At 46.8% G+C, this 8,259-nt stretch overlaps 1 non-coding gene across 1 annotated transcript; it reads left to right on the top strand.

The window, feature by feature from the left end:
* Positions 1 to 288: 288 nt before the first annotated feature.
* Positions 289 to 370, top strand: TRNAS-GCU (transfer RNA serine (anticodon GCU)). Its single transcript has one exon. It is a non-coding gene; the product is annotated as a tRNA-Ser (tRNA).
* The last annotated feature ends 7,889 nt before the right edge of the window (positions 371 to 8,259 follow it).

Raw genomic sequence — 8,259 nt, 5'->3', positions numbered from 1 at the left:
CATTTCAAATTTCGTGGCAGCGCCTGGAATCGAGCCCGGTCGTCCAGGGGTGGCAGCTAATCACGCTAACCACTACACCACAGAGGAGCACGATAAGCGGTAAGTGATAATAAAATTTATGAACATACTAAAATCAATGCGTTTTTATTCATCTAAATTTGAGATGTACTCGTATCTCAATATTTATGGGATAAGAGATAGGGTATATCTCAGTTTTATCTTCATCAACCCAGCTGATAACATTGTTACTCTACGTGAGTAAACAGATAATCGTACTCACATATATACGACGAGGTGGCCGAGTGGTTAAGGCGTTGGACTGCTAATCCAATGTGCTCTGCACGCGTGGGTTCGAATCCCATCCTCGTCGTTGACTTTTTTGAAAAATTTCCGCCCATGTCACATTGTCGTATTTTATATCGTATTGTAAGTACTGAACTCGTAGTACGAGGATTGGAACGGGGTCCACTCAGCCTCAGGAAGTCAAATGAGCAAATGGGATTCGATTTCCACCTCAGCCATCCTTGAAGTGGTTTTCCGTGGTTTCAGAGTTCTCCTCCAGGAAAATGCAGGGATGGTACCTAATTTAAGACAACGGCTGCTTCCTTCCCTCTTCCTTGCCTATCCCTTCCAATCTTCCCATCCCCCACCAAGGCCTCTGTTCAGTTTAGCAGATGAGGCCGCCTGGGCGAGGTACTGGTCACCCTCCCCATTTGTATCTCCCGACCCAATGTATGACGCTCCAGGACACTGCCCTTGAGGCGGTAGAGGTTGGATCCCTCACTGAGTCCGAGGGAAAAACCAACCCTGGAGGGTAAACAGATTAGGAAAGAAAGTACTAAACTCATAGGACGTAACAAAACGTAAAGAGATGAAAGTGCTGGAAATTGGAGGGAAGGTACCTAACCACTCACCAGATTCTCTGAACAAAACTTTGTACAAACCAATAACAATAATACATGTCCGTCTCTGTGGTATAGCGGTTGGTGTGTTTAGTTGCCACCCCCGGAGGCCCAGGCTCGATTCGCGGCTCTGCCACGGAATTTAAAAAGTGCTCCGCTCAGCCTCGGTACGTCAAATGAGTAGAGGTGGGTTCGATTCCCATCTCAGCCTTCCTCGAAATGTTTTTTGCGTGGTTTCCCACTTCTCCTCCAGACAAATGCCGGGATGGTATCTAACTTAAGGCCACGGCCGATTCCTTCCCTCTTCCTTGTCCATCCCTTCCAATCTTCCCATCCCCCCACAGGGCCATTGTTCAGCATAGCAGGGGAGGCTGCCTGGGCGAGGTACTCGTTATTCTCCCCAGTTGTATCAACCGTCCCAATGTCTCATGTTCCAGGACACTGCCCTTGAGGCGGTAGAGGTGGGATCCCTCGCTGAGTCCGAGGGAAAAATCAATCCTGGAGGGTAAACAGATTAAGAAGAAGAATGCGTTAATTGCATCGACCACTAACCACTAATATTAACCATTCCTACACGATCGCTGTCGTAAGCTGATCTGTAGACATCAGTCAAAAAGTACGGTTTTTATTCTAGATTCAACCACTGCAGACGCCTGGGTATTTACATCCCTGGGGCAGAAAGAAGTGCTACTCGCATTGATATTACATCAACGTAGCCCTACTCACCATTTAACATACATAGTGCAGCATTGCTATCCGCGAGTGATAAGTACAGTCTGGTTCACTTATTATATTTTTTTCTTGCACTTTCCGTAAGGGAAGAGAATCACTATATAGACTGCATATACACTATGTTCATCGTAATTTTTAAACTAATAAACACTGGTGCACATATCGTGCTATCAGGTAGCGTGATTGGGTGAAAGCTTTGCGATAGATGGCAAATGACCATATCATTTGAGGCGAGCAGAGCATAAGCAGTGTAATTCCAAAAACATGATTTGGAGAAAAACAAGAATTTGAACAATTGAAAAATAAAAATGTATTTATGAACTACACAGTTTTATTTCTGTGATAGTTACATAAGTAACAAACATTTATTTTAATACTAAAAATATTTGTTTTAGATTGTATTACGCCTCTGTAGTGTCGTGGTTAGTGTGATTAGCTAACACCCCCCGGAAGCCCGGATTCGATTCCCGGTTCTGCCAAGAAATTTGAAAAGTGGTACGAGGGCTAGAACGGGGTCCACTCAGCCCCGGGTGGTCAACTGAGTAGAAGCGGGTTCGTTTCCCTCCTCAGCCATCCTGGAAGTGGTTTTTCTGTGGTTCCCACTTCTCCTCCTGGCAAATGCCGGGATGGTACCTGACTTAAGGCCACGGCCGCTTCCTTCCCTCTTCTTTGTCTATCCCTTCCAATCTTCCCATCCCCCAACAAGGCCCCTGTTCAGCATAGCAGGTGAGGCCTCCCGGGCGACGTACTGGTATTTTCCCCAGTTGTATTCCCCAACCCAATGTCTCACACTCCAGGACACTGCCCTTGACGCGGTAGAGGTGGGATCCCTCGCTGAGTCCGAGGGAAAACAGATTAAAAAGAAATAATTTTTAATAATAATAATAATAATAATAATAATAATAATAATAATAATAATAATAATAATAATAATAATAATAATATGCCAGGGAAGCGACTGTGTCGGTAGACGCAGAGTGGGTCTCGGCCCACAAGTGGCCACGGCTGGTCCGTGTCGTCTCAAAACTCACGAGTCTCAAAACTCACGAGTCCCAAAACTCACGAATTCCAGGAAGAGGATTAACTCACGAGCAGGGCCAGTTCTTTGAATGGATAAATGTCCACCCTATTACTGATGGGATGATGGAATACTTTTAATAATGGAATAACTTCCATCCGATTATTTAAATAATCGAATGAGTTTCAAATATCATTCAGTTATATCGCACAGAATAATCGAATGCGACCTGAGTAATTTCATTTCGGTTTAAGAATGTCAGATAGACAGTCTATTGAAATAAGCGAATAGATGAACTCTTACGAAAAATAGAAGTGCGCCTTTTTGAAAAATTAATCTACAAGTGTTGAAACTAAATGAGTGAATTAACTTTCTTGATCTTTAATAGCTCTAAATAAAACTCCTTATTCAAGTAAATGCCGCCTTATGGCTGCATAATGGAACTAAGCCCCAGTACTACCAATTGACATTTTCTTTTAACTAGCAGCGGACAATATACCTACTTTAATTTTATGTCGTCCGGCTGCATGCATAGATTGTTAGCATGCTAACCTTTGGTCCAAGGGGTCCAGGGGGTCCCGGTTTCAATTTCCGGTCGGGTCAAAGATCTTAACTTTCATTACTTAATTCATATGGCTCGGGGACTGGGTGTTCGTGCCGTCTTCGGCATTGGACTTCATCTTAGGTAGGGTCTCGTCCTTACAGACGTGCAGGTCACCTATACGGCATCAACTCTAAAGACCTCCACCAGACCTCCCCGCAGGACACACGTCATTATTATAAATGTATGTGAAAGGTAAAAAATGCATTATACACTGACTGACAGAGCAAATGCAACACCAAGAAGGAGTGGTCAGAACTTTATGCCAATTGCAGGGTAGATTGAAGTCACTGAGGTATGCTCATGATGTGAAATGCGCCGCTGTGCTGCGCACGTAGCGAACGATAAATGGGACACGGCGTTGGCGAATGGCCCACTTCGTACCGTGATTTCTCAGCCGACAGTCATTCTAGAACGTGTTGTCGTGTGCCACAGGACACGTGTATAGCTAAGAATGCCAGGCCGCCGTCAACACAGGCATTTCCAGCAGATAGACGACTTTACGAGGGGTATGGTGATCGGGCTGAGAAGGGCAGGTTGGTCGCTTCGTCAAATCGCAGCCGATACCCATAGGGATGTGTCCACGGTGCAGCGCCTGTGGCGAAGATGGTTGGCGCAGGGTCATGTAGCACGTGCGAGGGGTCCAGGCGCAGCCCGAGTGACGTCAGCACGCGAGGATCGGCGCACCCGCCGCCAAGCGGTGGCAGCCCCGCACGCCACGTCAACCGCCATTCTTCAGCATGTGCAAGGCACCCTGGCTGTTCCAATATCGACCAGAACAATTTCCCGTCGATTGGTTGAAGGAGGCCTGCACTCCCGGCGTCCGCTCAGAAGACTACCATTGACTCCACAGCACAGACGTGCACGCCTGGCATGGTGCCGGGCTAGAGCGACTTGGATGAGGGAATGGCGGAACGTCGTGTTCTCCGATGAGTCACGCTTCTGTTCTGTCAGTGATAGTCACCGCAGACGAGTGTGGCGTCGGCGTGGAGAAAGGTCAAATCCGGCAGTAACTGTGGAGCGCCCTACCGCTAGATAACGCGGCATCATGGTTTGGGGTGCTATTGCGTATGATTCCACGTCACCTCTAGTGCGTATTCAAGGCACGTTAAATGCCCACCGCTAAGTGCAGCATGTGCTGCGGCCGGTGGCACTCCCGTACCTTCAGGGGCTGCCCAATGCTCTGTTTCAGCTGGATAATGCCCGCCCACACACTGCTCGCATCTCCCAACAGGCTCTACGAGGTGTACAGATGCTTCCGTGGCCAGCGTACTCTCCGGATCTCTCACCAATCGAACACGTGTGGGATCTCATTGGACGCCGTTTGCAAACTCTGCCCCAGCCTCGTACGGACGACCAACTGTGGCAAATGGTTGACAGAGAATGGAGAACCATCCCTCAGGACACCATCCGCACTCTTATTGACTTTGTACCTCGACGTGTTTCTGCGTGCATCGCCGCTCGCGGTGGTCCTACATCCTACTGAGTCGATGCCGTGCGCATTGTGTAACCTGCATATCGGTTTGAAATAAACATCAATTATTCGTCCGTGCCGTCTCTGTTTTTTCCCCAACTTTCATCCCTTTCGAACCACTCCTTCTTGGTGTTGCATTTGCTCTGTCAGTCAGTGTATTAGCTTTAAGACAATAGCAAAATATTTTAATAATAATACACCTCGGTCTCTTTCATTTACCAGCCATTATTTTTCCCCTGCGGGTTGGGGAGGGGGCAGAATAACGTCCACAGTATCCCCTGCCTGTCGTAAGGGAAGCGTGAGTCACCGCTCACCTCATCCCTCACGCGGTCATCGCAAGCACTTACTGTCCGGAGTCGTGAATTTTGAGACTCATTAGAATGTTTACTTTAGCTACCAGTTTGTAGTCGTGAGTTTTGATACTATTTGTAACTAATTTTAGCCCGTGAGTTTTGAAACTCGTGAGTTTTGAGACGTAACCCGGCTAGTCCGTGGTCCAACAGCTCTGCACTTTGGCCGACCAACCGAGCAGAAGAGGGGTGGCCAAGGCTCTACCGTGGCTCTACGCCTCTGTATTCGGGAGAAGGTAAAGGGCTGGACCTCACAGCTGACTCCAACCGTCGGCTGTAGTGAGAATGGTTTTTCCGTGCTTTTCCATTCTCCTGCACTAAGGCGAATGCCGGGGCAATTTCTAGTATATGCCTCGGCTGCCAACCCCCTCAGCTTCTACGAGCATCCCCTTCAAAGTAAACAAATCTCCTGGCCTGAGGGACGGCGTTACTGTCTAAGAGGCCCGCCTCTCCCTTCAGGGGAGGATTGAAAACACTTTAGTAGTAGTAGGAGAAGAAGACGAAGAAGAAGCGACTGGGAAGTTAGAGGTTCCGTGGTAGGCACACAGATGGCATATAAAGTAAATGGAAATTACGATCATTAACAAGATAGTTAACAGGTTAGTGTTTAGAACCATCGAAATTCAATGCCAATAAGAGGATGATCACAATTTAAAATTACAGCAAGAACAACTGAGAAAAATGTCATTCGAAAAGAGACAACAGTCATTCGACCCAGCCACTGAATTACGATAAACTTTCCCAGCAGAGCGAGGAATTAAATACACAGTTTACAAATTTGAACAACTAATTGACACCTGAAAAAGAATAGAACCCTATGAAGTAAAAGGAGAGGCGACTTCAGGTAGGAAATCGAAGCGAGAGATTCATCCTGCCAAGAAAGTTTCAAAAGGTTAAAGACCTAGCAGCACTAGCTGAGATATTAATTTACTAATTGACGGAATTCCATGACTAAATGGCTGGCGTGCTCGCCTTTGGTCCAGCGGGTCCCGGGTTCGATTCCCGGCCGGGTCGAGGATTTTTAACCTTCATCGGTTAATTCCAATGGCTCGGGGGCTGAGTGTTTGTGCTCTCCCCAACATTCCTGCAACTCACACACCACACATAACATTATCCTCCACCACAATAACACGCAGTTACCTACACATGGCAGATGCCGCCCACACTCATCGGAAAGTCTGCCTAGCAAGAGCTGCACTCGGCTAGAAATTGCCACAGAAAATTATTATATAATTGATGGAAAGAAATGTTCTCAATGTTCCAATCAGCTGCCATCGCCAAATCTTCAATATTTACAGTTCACAATATAGGACGATTGATCCTAGCACTCGCAGAGGTTGTTACATATATTTTAAAGAAAAAATTGGAAGGCGAGGGTCGGTAGATGCAGAGTGGATCTAGGTCCACAAGTGGCCGGTCCGGCTGGTTGGGGGTCCGACAGTTCTGCACTCCGACCAGCCAACCGAACAAGGGAGGAATGGCCATGACTCTAGGCCTCTGCATTCGGGATACGAGACAGGGCTGTACCAACCCCGTCGGCTGTCCTGAGAATGGTTTTCCGTGGTTTTCCATTCTCCTGCACTAAGGCGAATGCCGGGACAGTTCCTAGTATACGCCACGGCCGCCAACCACCTCACCTATTCCGTGCACCTTCAGCACCGTAACAAATCTCCCGGCCTGAGAGATGGCGTTACCGTCTAAATGGCCCACCTCCCTCTTCATGGGAGGAATTATTATTATTTATTTATTTATTTATCGTATGATGTACACAGAAAGATTATATAAATAAGTATGCAATATATACACAATATATACAAACAGAAGCCTATAGTTCCAAATCAAGTCCATTGATCCATTTTAAGGCCTCCTCAGTTGCGTTATGAATGTCCTCCAAAGGACCTTGAAATGCTCTCTGTGGACACTCGACAATTACATGGTGGATGGTCTGTGAGGTAGCTCCACAATCACACCCAGGAGACTTCTGCCAGCCCCATTTATACAGAGTATAGCCGCATCTTCCCTGATTGACTCTAATCCTGTTTAGAGTCCTCCATTGACGTCTGGGTAGATGGAATCCGGGAGGTTGAACATGAGGTAGGGTCACAAGATGTTGATTGGGAACAGAAGACTTGCCATTGATGTAACCAGGCGTTCGTGATGGAGAACCCAGATTCTTCCAGTGTAAGTGCAGCGCGCCAGGATGGAGATCTAGACTTAAGTCGTGGAGGGGCAAATTGATTAATATCTTGATGAACGGGGAGGTTGGAGTCCTGGCTGATCTTCTTCCACAATTTTAGAACAGCTTCAGACCTTCTTAAGCAAGGCGGTGGAATATTGCTGAGTGTAGGCAGCCAGGCCACGTTTATAGAGCGAATGCAACCAGTTATAATGAGCATTGCTTGATTTAGTTGAGCATCAATCTTCGCAGTATGAGCACTGTTCAGCCAAGTTGAAGCGCAGTATTCGGCAACTGAATAGCAAAGGGCTAGAGCAGTAGATCTCAACACTTGGTTGTTTGCGCCCCAAGAGGTGCCGGCTAATTTCTGAAGGATATTATTGCGACTTTTAATCTTGGCGGCTGTGTTGTTAATATGATGTTTATATGTTAGGGATCTGTCTAATGTGCGAAGAGATGCGATCGAACTGTCTGAAAAGACCTCTCGGTCATAATGCACAGAGTAATAATGGAAGGAATAAAAACGTTTTAATAGTAATAGAAGGGAGGCGTGATGTCACAGCCTGAAGGGGCGTGGGAATCTAAGTTCCAATAAACAAAGGCTTTGCTCACCAAGTGTGCTGCATCTGAGTCCAGGCGAAAATATGATAATACTCGCATGCAGTAGCACACCGAGTAGCTGGATGCTCTGCCCTCCACTCACACTCTCACACACACACACACACACACACACACACACACACACACACACACACAGTCGAATCTGGACTGACTGTAAGTTGGGAAAATTAGAGTTTATATAGAAGTTGTGTAGAAGGTACTGGAGGCATTTAAACGTACAGTTCATTCGAGAAGGCAACGTAACGAAGCGATGATGTTTTTCTTTTTCTGCAAGTTGCTTTACGTCGCACCGACACAGATAGGTCTTATGGCGACGATGGGACAGGAAAGGGCTAGGAGTGGAAAGGAAGCGGCCGTGGCCTTAATTAAGGTACAGCCCCAGCAT

The sequence above is a fragment of the Anabrus simplex genome, chromosome 3 (genome assembly GCF_040414725.1).
Source record: "Anabrus simplex isolate iqAnaSimp1 chromosome 3, ASM4041472v1, whole genome shotgun sequence".
In the NCBI taxonomy this organism is placed as follows: Eukaryota; Metazoa; Arthropoda; class Insecta; order Orthoptera; family Tettigoniidae; genus Anabrus; species Anabrus simplex.
Note: the sequence above shows the minus strand (reverse complement) of the source record. Positions and strands in the feature narration are given on the sequence as shown.